The 12,539-nt window shown below is 39.8% G+C and overlaps 1 pseudogene; it reads right to left on the bottom strand.

The window, feature by feature from the left end:
* Positions 1-10,378: 10,378 nt before the first annotated feature.
* LOC114903870 lies at positions 10,379-10,992 on the bottom strand (annotated as a pseudogene).
* Positions 10,993-12,539: the final 1,547 nt, after the last annotated feature.

Here is a 12,539-nt window from a genome sequence, read left to right as displayed (position 1 = left end):
ACTTTATATGGCAAAAGCATCTTTGCTGATATGATTACATTAAGGATCTTGAGGTAGTGAGACTTTCCTGAATTATCTGGGTGGGCTTTAAATGTAACCACAAGTGTCCTTATAAAAGAGAGGCAGAGGGAGACCTGCATACAGAAGAAGGCCATGTGATGCCTATAGCAAAATGATTACTTTGCTGGCTTCGAAGATAGAGGAAGGAGCCACAAGCCAAGGAATGTAAGGAATGCATCTCTTGAAGCAGGAAAAGGCAAGGAAACAGATTCCCCCCTAGAGTCTCCAGAGGGAGCAAGTCCCTCCTGACATCCTGATTTTAGCCCAGTGAAACTGATTTTAGACATCTGTACTCTAGAACTGTAAAAGAATAAATTTCCATTAAGTCACTAAGTTTGGGGTAATTTGTTACATCAGCAACAGGAAACTAATGTAATGTCACACATGTTAATTAATTAAATTAGCCATGTGCTATGGCGTGAAATGGTTATGGGAAAGTATTATTATCTGGTTTACGTAGTCAAAATAGGGATCTATTTGCTTAAATTTTACAAACTGATAAGGTTTCTCCACCATCCCAGTGCTCAAAACAGATTTACTGCTCCATTCTCAGGCAGTGAGTGGAGACTTGAATTCAGACAGAGCTATGGGCATTTAGTGGGAGACCCTTTTAGCTTTCTTTCTATGCTTAATTTACCACTTCAGACATGCACACTTTAATTTGCTAATCTGACGTAAGATGATACTACTTTTTAGGTAGCTGTCTTAAATACAAACATAGAGACCTGCCACATTTTACAAAGCAAAAAGTGGATGGATCAGGCAGGGAAACTCTTGGTGTTGTGGAAAAGTACTGGCTTTGGAGCCAGGGAAATCCAAGTTTGAATCCTAGACCTACTATAAACTTTGAGACCTTTATCCTCTTTGGATTACAGTTTCCTCCGGCATAAAATAAGAATTTTTTAAAAGGGCCATTTGTGATAAAAATGGTCTCATTTTATTTATAACCACGTGCTCCAAGTCCACATTGTCTTTAGAATCAGGAATTCCAGTCCTTTTTCCAGAGTCTCCCCTCATCGAATGTTTCTGAGAATTCGTCTCCACTCACTGCCTGAGAATGGAGCAGCAAATCAGATGGTGCCTCTAGCTGGATTTCAACACTGCTGGCCCCTTATAAAATGTTGGTATGTACTGGTCCCAGAGGCCCTGGTGCTACCTCCGCTGCCTGCAGTACTTCTGAGGCAGGCTGCAACATGCTCTGGTGCCCTCTGAGCATATCTACACTGGGTCTTCAAGAAAAAAATATGGCAAGAATGGATTCTTGAGGTGAATGGCCCGGCAGAAGGTGAAAGATGTCCTTCCTTCCATGTTAGACTTAGTCAGGGTGTGTTCCATAGCAGATAGCTGGCCACAAAGAGGCATCCTGAAGATTTTATGTTTTTAAGCTCGTTTGATTCTCCCACACGATTATTTTCCCCTGGGCATTATCGCCAGTACTGAATTTGATGAATCCAGAAGGATACTGCCAAGTAAAATTTAGATAAACCCACAGTTGACAAATCCAAGTATTAATTGGGAGATGTCAGCTCTATTTAGAAGAGCTTCTTAATCTCTTGTAGATTATATCAAGAAAGAACTGTGACCTTCTAAGAATTATCCAACAGTGTCACTAAGACACAGCATTTGGCCTAGATCAGAAATGTAATCTCAATGCTCCTCTCAGCATAAAATAGAATTCACCAAATTTGCAGACGTTTTCCTTAGAACCTACCACACTGCAGATTCTTTAGAAATTATGCCATCCTTATGAGCCCAGAAGCTACAAACCAGTAAACGGTCTTAGAAAACATTTGGTTACCAGAAAACAATGGTTTATCTTGACCTCTGACAAAATTTGCACATGACTTATTCACTGAGTCAAGCATCTCACTGTGGACCAGCCAGATCATTCATTTGATGGTAAATGATTGTCCATCTAAACCTGTTAATTAAAATATACAGCATTAGATTTTTTTTTTCCATTAGAGAACATCTCTATTGCCTACTGATTGGTCAAATAGAAACAATACCCCAGTTCTTAAATTTTGGGGATGACACACTCCTTCCCATGACAGTGAATGTATGCAAAGCCCACAAAATGTGGTGTATAAGAAATATCAAGAGGCTTTTGTGGTCTGTGGACCCCAGGTTAAAAACTATTGAGACACAAAGAATTTCAAATATGAAGCAAGATTTTCAGACATTTGTGTGACAACACAGAGCTTAGGGCATCAAATAGGATTTTTGTTGATAACATAACACTGAGTTGATAATAATTAGTTGTATTGTGTGTCTTTAATGCATTTGGGTGGTAGAATTGGACAAAATAAATATATTTGATTTGGTGTTGCAAATAGATTTTTATTAAAATTTTCTGTTTACATAGGATAGCATATTAGTTGTCTAGGACTGTCTTAAGAAAATACCACAGACTGGGTGGCTTAAACAACAGAAATTTATTTTCTCACTGTTATGGAGGCTGGAAGTCCAAGATCAAGGTGCCTGCAGGGTTGGTTTCTTCTGATGTCTCTCTTTGGTTTGCAGATAGCTGCCTTTTTGCAGCCTCTTCTTATGATTGTCCCTCTGTGGGTTCACACTCCTAGTGTCTTTTCATACGTCCAAATTTTTTCTTCTTAGGACACTAGTCAGATTGGATTAGGATCCACCATGTGACCTCATTTAATCTTTATGACTTCTTTAAAGGCCCTATTTCCCATACAGTCACATTCCTAGGTATGGGGGGTGGGGGGATGGGGGAGGTAGGGCTTCGACATATGAATTTAGGGGGAGACATAGTTCAGGCCGTAACACATAGTATATGAATTTACTTGCCTTTATTTGCCCCTAAAAGTGTTATTTCAAATTCCAAATTTTCATACTTGAATTATCCTTCAGAAACATTACATTGTATAGAAATTGCACCTCATTTTCTTATGTTAACCTGATGTCAATAAAACTGGCAATGGTTAATTTGTGGCCCAAAGAAAACAACCACAGACAAAAGGCTTTATAAAGAGAAAATAGTAATAACTGTAGTTTGAAGAGCTTTTCTTTGTCTTAAATGTCATCATGGAATAAGTAATGTAAATAATTAATATGTAGTTTTGAAAAGATTTATAATATTTGTTTAATTGTCATGTTTGCTTTTAATGTAGAAGAATTGGTGTACAAGTTATTCTTGGCAACGAAAGACTATACAAATTATATCTTAATTCTCACCACACTACTGAGTTTGCTATGTTACAAACATATCAATAATATATTTGCAAATCTGCCAGCTGAGGTTGGAAATTGCAAGGGAGAAAGTATTGGTGGGTTTATATTACAATAGGCTAAAAGAGCAAACATTAGACATTTATTTAGAAATAGTACACTTATTGTTAACTTTCACTGTTAAACTAAACTTCCCAAATAAAATATCTTATATTGGTGTGCATGCAGAAATGACAAAAGGTGAATACAAAGAGGTAAAAATTATACAGCTGAAGCATGGACACAAATCCAAAGCAAATGAAATTAATATTGTATATTAAAATGGTAAATATTTAGGCAATAAATCTTACAATATCAAGGTTATCAGTAGGTCAACTTCCACATTTGTGAAAAAGGCATCAAAAAGAGAACAGTCTACTTAGTCCTTCTCCCTTACCAAAAGTCTTTTTTACAAAGAGGAAATCAGTATTTTGTGAGAATTGGATCTTTTTTTTCATTTTCCAATGAGCAATCAGTTTTAAGTAATATTAAAGGCATTTGAACCCAGAAAATATGCAAAATATAAACAAAATTTTAACCCTATTGCATGGTGCATCAGATGAACAACAGAAATAATTGCTGTCAGTTTGTGCTTTTTTGACCAATAATTCTCTGTATTTCCTACAAGTAACTTGAGTGATGCAAATGACTTTATTTTTACAGCATGCTTTTATTAAATAGTTTATTATTTTGGCAGACTAATAAAGATTTTGGTATTTGCTTTTATTTGCAATAATATTACCACCACATAAAAAAAGATTTTATGTTCTTTTTGAGGAACAAGGAGGATAAAAGTGGTGATGGATAGCGCAACTGAGGCATCAGCAATGAGCTGGAAATGAGACACATAAATATGAAAGCAGAGCTAAGAAAATAGAACTGCACCCTTGGCCTTTCTTAAAAGAACATGCACACTTCATGGTTCATTCACACTGTTACAGAAACTCCTTTTGTTTCCAGTGAATCAGGGAATACATGTGAAGTCTGAAACACTATTCTTACTCATAGCTGACTGACTTCTTCTACTTAATTAGACTCATTCCGGGGAAATATTTCCAAGCTTTCTGAGGATGTTTAGATTTGAGGAAAAAAAATAATCAATTGACTAAAAAGTTGGTGGCTGGAGGGACGGAAGGGGAATCAAAACAGATTTACTATTTTTATCATTAATTAGCACAGTGCACAGAAATGAAAGCATTCCACACTGTAGCATCTTAGAGTCAATAGAGCAATTGTGTAGTATTTAAGCATATTCGATGTAGGTGGCTAGGCAATTGAATGTGTCATTAAGGACAAATAATATTATATATATATATAAACATTGGGTAGCCCACATTAGATGGAGGCTTTGGGAATTATAGCATTATATCTTGCCAGTGATGGTACGCGTTTATTCAAAAATTATAATTGTTTTTGTGTTGCATGTTTTCTGACAATGTCAGTATGTAAATTTTACATGTCAAATATTATATATTTATTGTCACCAGAGTGTGTTTAGTATTAATTTTATCTTTTTCCATTAATAACGTGTTTCCTTATAGCAGCATTTAATTGTTACCATGAATGAAAGCAGATTGTGATGAAGAAATGAAGGGAAGGTAAATCTTTTATTCAGGGCTAGAACCTGAATTGGCAGCTCTTAGCTCAGTAATATTCAAACGTGGAACTATTTTTCTTTGCACATGAAAGTGCAGCCAATAGATGAAAGTAGGAAGAAGTAATATGTTGTGAGCTGAGAAATCCACTGCTTTCATTATTGACATAATTCTTCAGATCTTACAGAGGGAGAGAGCTCTACCATTTGGACTCTTGCTGCAAAGACTTACAATAGACATGATTCTGACAAGAGGTTGGTGGTAGCTGAACAGACTTAACAATTAATGGTATGCCAAGGCTGAGTTCAGAGAATTGCTTTACCCAATGCCAATCATTCATTCCTGGCAGTAGCACTTCACATCTTTCCTGGGATGCCGTCCAACTACAGTGGCATCTAAAATATATCGAGCAGTGTTACAGTTGGAGGTGAAATTGAAACTTGCGCCAAACAGAAGTGACAAATTCACATGGCTGAGTGTTGCCTAGCAATCAGGTCCAAGGGGGATGTGGCAATTCTGCGTTTACCCATAGGAGTGTGTAAAGGGGGAAAGAAGTATTTACATTAGAGCTTAGGTGGTCTGATGAGTAGAGCCAGGTGTATGAGAGACTTCATTTCACTTCCAGAGTGTTAGGAGGTAGGAATTGAAGTGGCATAGGGAAAGGAGGGCAGCAGCTGAAGTTGGTAGGATAAGCAGCTTTCAAGTCGGAGGTTCTCAGCAATTAACCTGGGGGAGGGGGAGAGCAGCAAGATGCCAAGATGCCAGACTTGCTTCAGAAATTCATGGCAATTGGCCATCCTGCTGCCTTTTGACTGCAGGCCTCCGATGCACCTCTGTTCAGCTGACACTTGGCAGCTGGGTGGCCCCAGGGTAAAGCGAGCAAATGGTGGCCTTCTCGTCCCAGAAATCCACCTGGGAGCAAAGCTCCCGCTGGGCAGCCAGACTCAAGAGGTTAGTGGAAGGAATGGAACACTCAAACTGAAATTTTAACCTTGTGCCCTCATTTACTGTTTCTTTTGAGGGTTTCCCATTCCAACTATTTTTTATTGGTCTTTTCTTCATCTTGGAGAATGCTACTCAAACTCCCCCTACCCTATACTCTATAGTACAAAGTGACTGTCAGAATCAACGATCAACCTATGAAACAGCAAGTGGTACATCAAAATACCAACTCTGGGGAAAGAGACACAGTGCTTGCCCTATAAAATTTTCTCAGGTCACAACCTGAGAAATTTTGTGCAAATAATTTTGTCTTGGGTTTTCCACCCCTCCTTATTTGGAAGAAGAATAAAACTGGAAATTTGTAGTGTAGATTTAACTGTTTAGTGGAGGAACTCATGGAGGTATTACAGCCACCACACCGTAGATGGTTTTCTTCTTTGCCTACTTTTTTGTTGTTCTCTTTCTTTTGAACTGTTAGGACCTCATTAACCTGATGAGTCTAGACTTCACGGCCCTGTGTGAGAGAAGAGCCCAATCTAGACTGAGACGGTGGACATTGTCATTCCCCCCTGTGGTGCTCACTAATCCATAGACTTACTCTTAATGAATCTCAGGCCTGAGTGAGTGCCCATTCCCAATGTTGCAAAGCTTCAATACTATGTCTAGGGTGTTTGGCTAAATTTGTATGTAATCTGTTGTTTTCTCAAGGAGACTACAACTTCTAAGGGCAGGAACTTCTAAGTAGGGTCAGATAAGATAAAAAGGTGAAAATGTAAAGTGCTATGTAATTGTAAGGTATTTTTGTTATTTCTATTATGTGTGGTATGCTGCTCATTTCACAATAGATGTTTAATAAATGCTGGTGGATCAATGGACAGACTAGATTCATGGATGAATGGATAATGACTGATGAATGTATAAAACCACACATACATTTAAGAGATTCAATAGATCATAAAGCTGGCTAATAATAACAACAACTAAATTTAGGGACTGCTCATTTTATGTCAGCCTAAATCCTTTACATTAATTAACTCATTTAATTCTCACAACAACAATATGAGGTAGATATTATGATTCTCATTTAAAATGAGAGGGTTGTTGCACAGAAAGGTTAATCAGTTTTCCCAAATTGTTAGTAAGTGAGGAGAACTTCTTTCTAATTGGACTTCAGAAGTAACCTCCATTAATGGTATTAATTAGCCATATATATTAAACTTTGGATCTATTCTATTTAATTTCTTTAAGCATGAAAAGCTAAAGCAGAATGCAGTCAGTACACTCTTGTGGTACGCAGAATAGGACACTTCAAAAATTACCATATCCAAATCCCTGGGTCCCCTGAATATATTAAGTTACATGGCAAAAGGGAATTAAGGTTGCAGATGGGATTATGGTTGCCTATCAGATGACCTGGATCTAGGGAGAGGTTATCCTCGATTAATCAGGCGGGTCCTATGTAATCACAAGAAAATACAGAAATATGAAGAGAGAGGCAGAAGAGTCAGTGTCAGAGGAATGCACTGAGGGAAAGACTTGACCACCATTATTATCTTTGAAGATGGAAGGGGACCATGATCCAAGGAATGCATACAGTCTCTAGAAGAGGGAAAAGGCAAGAAAATGGACTTTCCTCTGGGCCCTGCCCATACCTTGATTTTAACACAGTGAGACCCATTCTAGACTTCTGACCTCCAAAACTGTAGGGTAATAAATTCATGTTGTTTGAAGTCATTAGGTTCGTGGTAATTTGTTACAGCAGAAACAGGAGACTAATACAGCTTTCAAATTCCAAGATTACAGAATGAATTTTGATTTCTCACTAATCCAATGCTGGAGTTTATTGACATAACTTCAAGAGTCAAAAATTGGAAGTCTTGGCCTGATTTAGATTCATTATTAGTCCTATTTTCATTAGAACTATGTACGAGGAAAATCTCTCGACATAATCTATAATTTCTGAACACTTTTTCTCTAAAACAAGCAATGTCTATTTTTATTCCATTTTAAGTATATTATGATCGTTAAAATTATAGACATAGGCACCCAAAATTACCTGGAAAAGAGAGACACCAAGTTCCATGGTCTACGATTTAACCTTTTCTGCCCTGTTACTTCACTTTCCTTGCTCTTTGTCTCTCCTCTTCTTTCCCATCTTCCTTCACCTGTCCTTTGTTTAACTCTCAAAACAATGATCTCCTCAAACCTGATACTTCTCTGGCTAAAGATCCATTAAGAATGCATCCCTTTTTTAAAGCCTCAGTATCCTAATATTTCTATTTCTCTTCTTTTCCCCTTTAGTAATAGTAGTATTAATAATGATAATAGAGGGAATCCATTAAGCACTTCCTATGTGCTAATATTGTGATAAATGTTTTACATACATTGTATCATTTAATCCTCATAAAAAATAAGAGGTAAGTACTCTTATTATTTCTGTCTTTCAGATAAGAAAAGAGAGGCATAAAGAGGGTTAGAAACTTGCTCTAATTCCGTTAGCTCAGAAGTGGAAGAGCTGGGATTCAAATCCAGAGAAGTGTCCACTTCAGGTGAGTGATCTTAACCTTACATTCTGCTGCCTTCTGGTTTAGTTTCTCCCTGGAAGCAGCTACTAGACTGCCTCCTATGCAAAAAGTACCTGAATTATGCATAGTGCTTAAGATAACAAAAGATAAAAGTGTTAAGTGCTCTGTCCTGAGGAGAGCCCTAGGTGGTTAAGAAATAAGCAGAGTAAAAATGGGGGAAGTTAGAAATCCAGGCAGGTATTGTGCACAAAAGCCAGAGTTATCCACAATGGAAAGTAGACCCTGAGAATATCAATGCAGGGCCCTTGGCTTATTTAGTTTCATATTTTGAGCACTTAGCACCAAGCTCAGTGTACAGTGAGTGTTCCACCAGTGATTTTAAACTTGAGTTTGCTGGACCACCAGGGATGTGATGATAATATTGGAGAATCCATGTGTTTTACAGTCAGTATTCTAAAATGTCAAAGAAAGTGATCCATTTACAATGATAAGACTGCACAGACTGTTTAAAGAGATGAGTTTCTCGGCTGTTGGCTAGGATTCTACCAGTTCAGTAAGATTATATCCTGGTTACTTCATGATGACCGGAAGCTTTGATTAACAGATATGTATGTGTAATAAAACAGGAAACCAAATATTGCTTAAAATAAATTTTGTTTGCTAAACAAAATATATCAAAACATAAGGACTGTGGAGTCTAATGAATTAAAAAGCTTTACTTAATGGTGAAAAATTTGAGAACCGTAATGTGTACTCAAATATTAATTAAAAGTTGAGTGACTAGGTTCAAATTTTGTGTCTCCAAATATCCCCAGTTATAATCTAATGCTTCTATTAACAGATTAATGAACTACTTCTTGTAGTCATCATACTTTAGTGCTAATTGGCTTATCAGCTGAACTTCTGGGACAGGTGACATGTAGCTGAGATCTGGGCACGGAAGGAATGTTTTAATCACAGGGAAGACAAATTTTCTGGAAAGGGCTACATAATTTTATCTAGTAGGAAGTATTAAGGGGCTAATTTCTTTTGGGCTGGGGGGTGTAGGTGTAGAAGAGAGTAACACAAAAGAGGAGAAAAAGTGTGGAAAGAAGAGATAATACAGCCAGAGACAAACATTATCTATTACACAATTTGCCTACTCCTGGTACTTTCAACCAAAACAGAAGCAATTAATAAATAATTTCTGGGCCTCTACATTAAAGGACTGTGCCATTCAAAATATGATTCAAGAAAACAAACAAACAAACAAAATATGATCCTTTTTTTTTTTTAAAGAGACGTTTATTCCTTTTCCAAGGGTTACAGTTAAACCAGGTGGAAGAGAATGGTTTTAGCAGTTAGAAAAAAAAATTACAAATCTGGGGTTTGGCCATTAAAAGTTATTTACAACAATGGGAGGGGAAAAAAAACAACAAGAAGTTGTTTCACATTACATACCTCTCCCCCACCCCAAAGCTTAATACTTGCTTACCAACTCAAAAAAGAGACACAGTTGATTCACAAGCTGGAGGTTTGAACTCGAGTAAGACATTTATAAAAACCTAAACGGGGGCAGTGTCCTCCCTAGCCCAGGGGCCACTAGGCACAGCACAAGAGACTAAAAACTCAACAGGGGAAGGCTGGACACTCAGGGTTTGGGAGTGTAGGCACCCCCAGATCTGGCTCAGGGATTTGGGGAGTAAACAAAACCTACTTGGAAAAGAATTGGGGAAGAAAAGCAGCAATTGCCTTCTGCACAGGTGGGGACAGGGAAGGAGGTAGGGACAGGGGCAGGAGCATTTCCCATCACTAACCTAACTTGGGAAACTGCAAGGGACCATCTTCAACTGGCCTTAAGAGGAAGACCAGATGGATGAGTGGAGAATCCACAGGAGGAAGAGGATGAGAGGAAACGTGGCTAGGGGGCAACAGCCCCTTCCTTTCTGGGCGCAGGAAGGCAGCCAGGGCACCAGGTCTAGGCAGTGACCTCACAAGGACAGCACAGTTTTTGCAGCTTAAGATCACCCACCTGCCCCCACCCAGCTACTCATTCTGCCCACCCGCTGGTGTAGGGCCCCTCTCCACCCAGAGCGGTGGATGGCTCTGCGCCTGGGGCCCTGCCTCTTCTGTGTCTCCTCCCTTGGAGGCAGCACCAGCCTCTGCCCCTGTGGCCTGGGGCTCCTGGCTCTCAGGGGTGGCGCATGCCTTCCCTTCCCGGGCAGTGCCTTCCTCACTGCAGGCACCGACCCACCCTGCTCCTGCCCTTCCTGTGGGTGAGGAAGCAGACGGATCCCCCAACCCCCCTTCCGATTTCTCCTGAAGGACAGGCCACTCAATTTGGAAGCCTTCTTGAAAGAGAATTTCTTCTTCTTCTTGGGGGTCTCCTTGGGGGAGACCTCCCCTTTGCCCTCAGCGCCCTGGCTAGGGGGTGCCGGCTCGATGACATCGCCAGTGGCCCCGGCTGCCTCCTCTGTTCCGTTCACGGTGGTGGGGGAGGCGGCGACTCTCTTCACCTTTGGGGGATAAGTCTGCAATGCTTTTCACGTGGTCGTTCTCCTGTCCGTTGATCTTAGCGGGGGAAGCGCCTGCTGCCTCCTCCGCGTTCACGTCGCCCGGGGAGACTTGGAGCTCTGGCTGCCCATGGCGGGGGTTGTGCTGGGGGGCGCCCGCAGCCGCCCCGGGCTCGCGCCGCAAGGGGTAGTTCGGTCGGGGTGGGCCTGGCCGGCGGAGGGGTGGGGCTCGCGCCTGAGTAGGAGGGGTGTGTGGGGGGGGAACCGAGCTCCACCCCCGCTCAGCGCCAGACCCGCTAGCTGCGCGCCAGAATGCCTAAAATGTGATTCTTGTTCTTTGTCCTCAAGGGGAAATGAGATTTCAGCACCGGGCTGGCACTAGGATGAGGAGAGCAGGGCACTTCATTTAAGCATATGAAAATGTATATAGTGACATAAAGTAAATCATTATTTCATTTAACAATACAGAGATATCATCAGGTAGTACCAGAAGAATTAACCAGGAAATGATAAAAATTTGGGGGGAGGGAGCCATCATTATGGCCTGGAATCAAGAGGTATTGAGCCAATGTACTGGGGTCTGGAGGGGCATCTATCTGACTTGCCCTATATTCCTAGACATGTACCACACTGGATTACTCTTACTAAAATAGATTTTTTCACTCTCTCTTCTCCTAATAAATAGAAGAGAGCAACTGAAGCTCAAGGCACCCCTTTTTCTTCTCATGGCAGCCCTAAGATTCTCAACCTAGCTGGCAAATGCTATAGCACTAATCAGAGTGCTGGGCCTATAGAGCCACTTAATACCTTCTAATTATATGGTAAGGAATAACAAATATTTAACTTGGAGAAGATCTCACCAAATGGCAACCCTACCACTTCCTAGCCGTATGAACTTGGGTTAATTACATATTGATTTTATTTTCCTTATCTATGTAACGGGATTACTAACTTCTACCATAAAGGTTAACCAATCTATAAGCGTAACTGAAATAACATGTAGACATATCTGATGCTGATTAGACAAATGTTGACTATAAATTTGAAAGGTGACCATATTGCTATAGACAGATGGAGGCTAACACCTTTCATTGAGGGAAGTTGTGTGGTATTTAGAAATTGGGCCCTGCTGGTCCTTGATTTTTTTACTTACAAAATGAAGGCCTTAAAACAGGTAGATTTTGGAAGATCACTGAAATTCTAATGGTCTCTGTTTCTGAGAAGCAACCATCTAGTCAAATTCTTTCTAGGCCCTAAAGCACTGATACAATGTTAAATATAAAAAGAATAATGGAAAACTTAGCACTAATTAAAGAGACAGCATATCATCTCTTTCCTCATTGTGCACATGCTTATATCTTGGATACGTATCAGTTGGGGTTAGTGGGTGATGATATTATTAGGCTGGCAAAAACAAAAATAAAAAGTAGTGAGAATTTTGTTTAGCCAAATTTATTCAATTTAATAAGAAACTACATCTTTTATTTATTTATTTTTGATGTTGGGGGTAGGAGTTTATTAATTAATTTATTTATTTTTGCTGTGTTGCATCTTCGTTTCTGTGCGAAGGCTTTCTCTAGTTGTGGCAAGCGGGGGCCACTCTTCATCGCGGTGCGTGGGCCTCTCACTATCGCGGCCTCTCTTGTTGTGGAGCACAGGCTCCAGACGCGCAGACTCAGTAGTTGTGGCTCATA

This window comes from Monodon monoceros, unplaced genomic scaffold (genome assembly GCF_005190385.1).
Source record: "Monodon monoceros isolate NGI ecotype Baffin Bay Population unplaced genomic scaffold, NGI_Narwhal_1 Super_Scaffold_21, whole genome shotgun sequence".
NCBI lineage: Eukaryota > Metazoa > Chordata > Mammalia > Artiodactyla > Monodontidae > Monodon > Monodon monoceros.
Note: the sequence above shows the minus strand (reverse complement) of the source record. Positions and strands in the feature narration are given on the sequence as shown.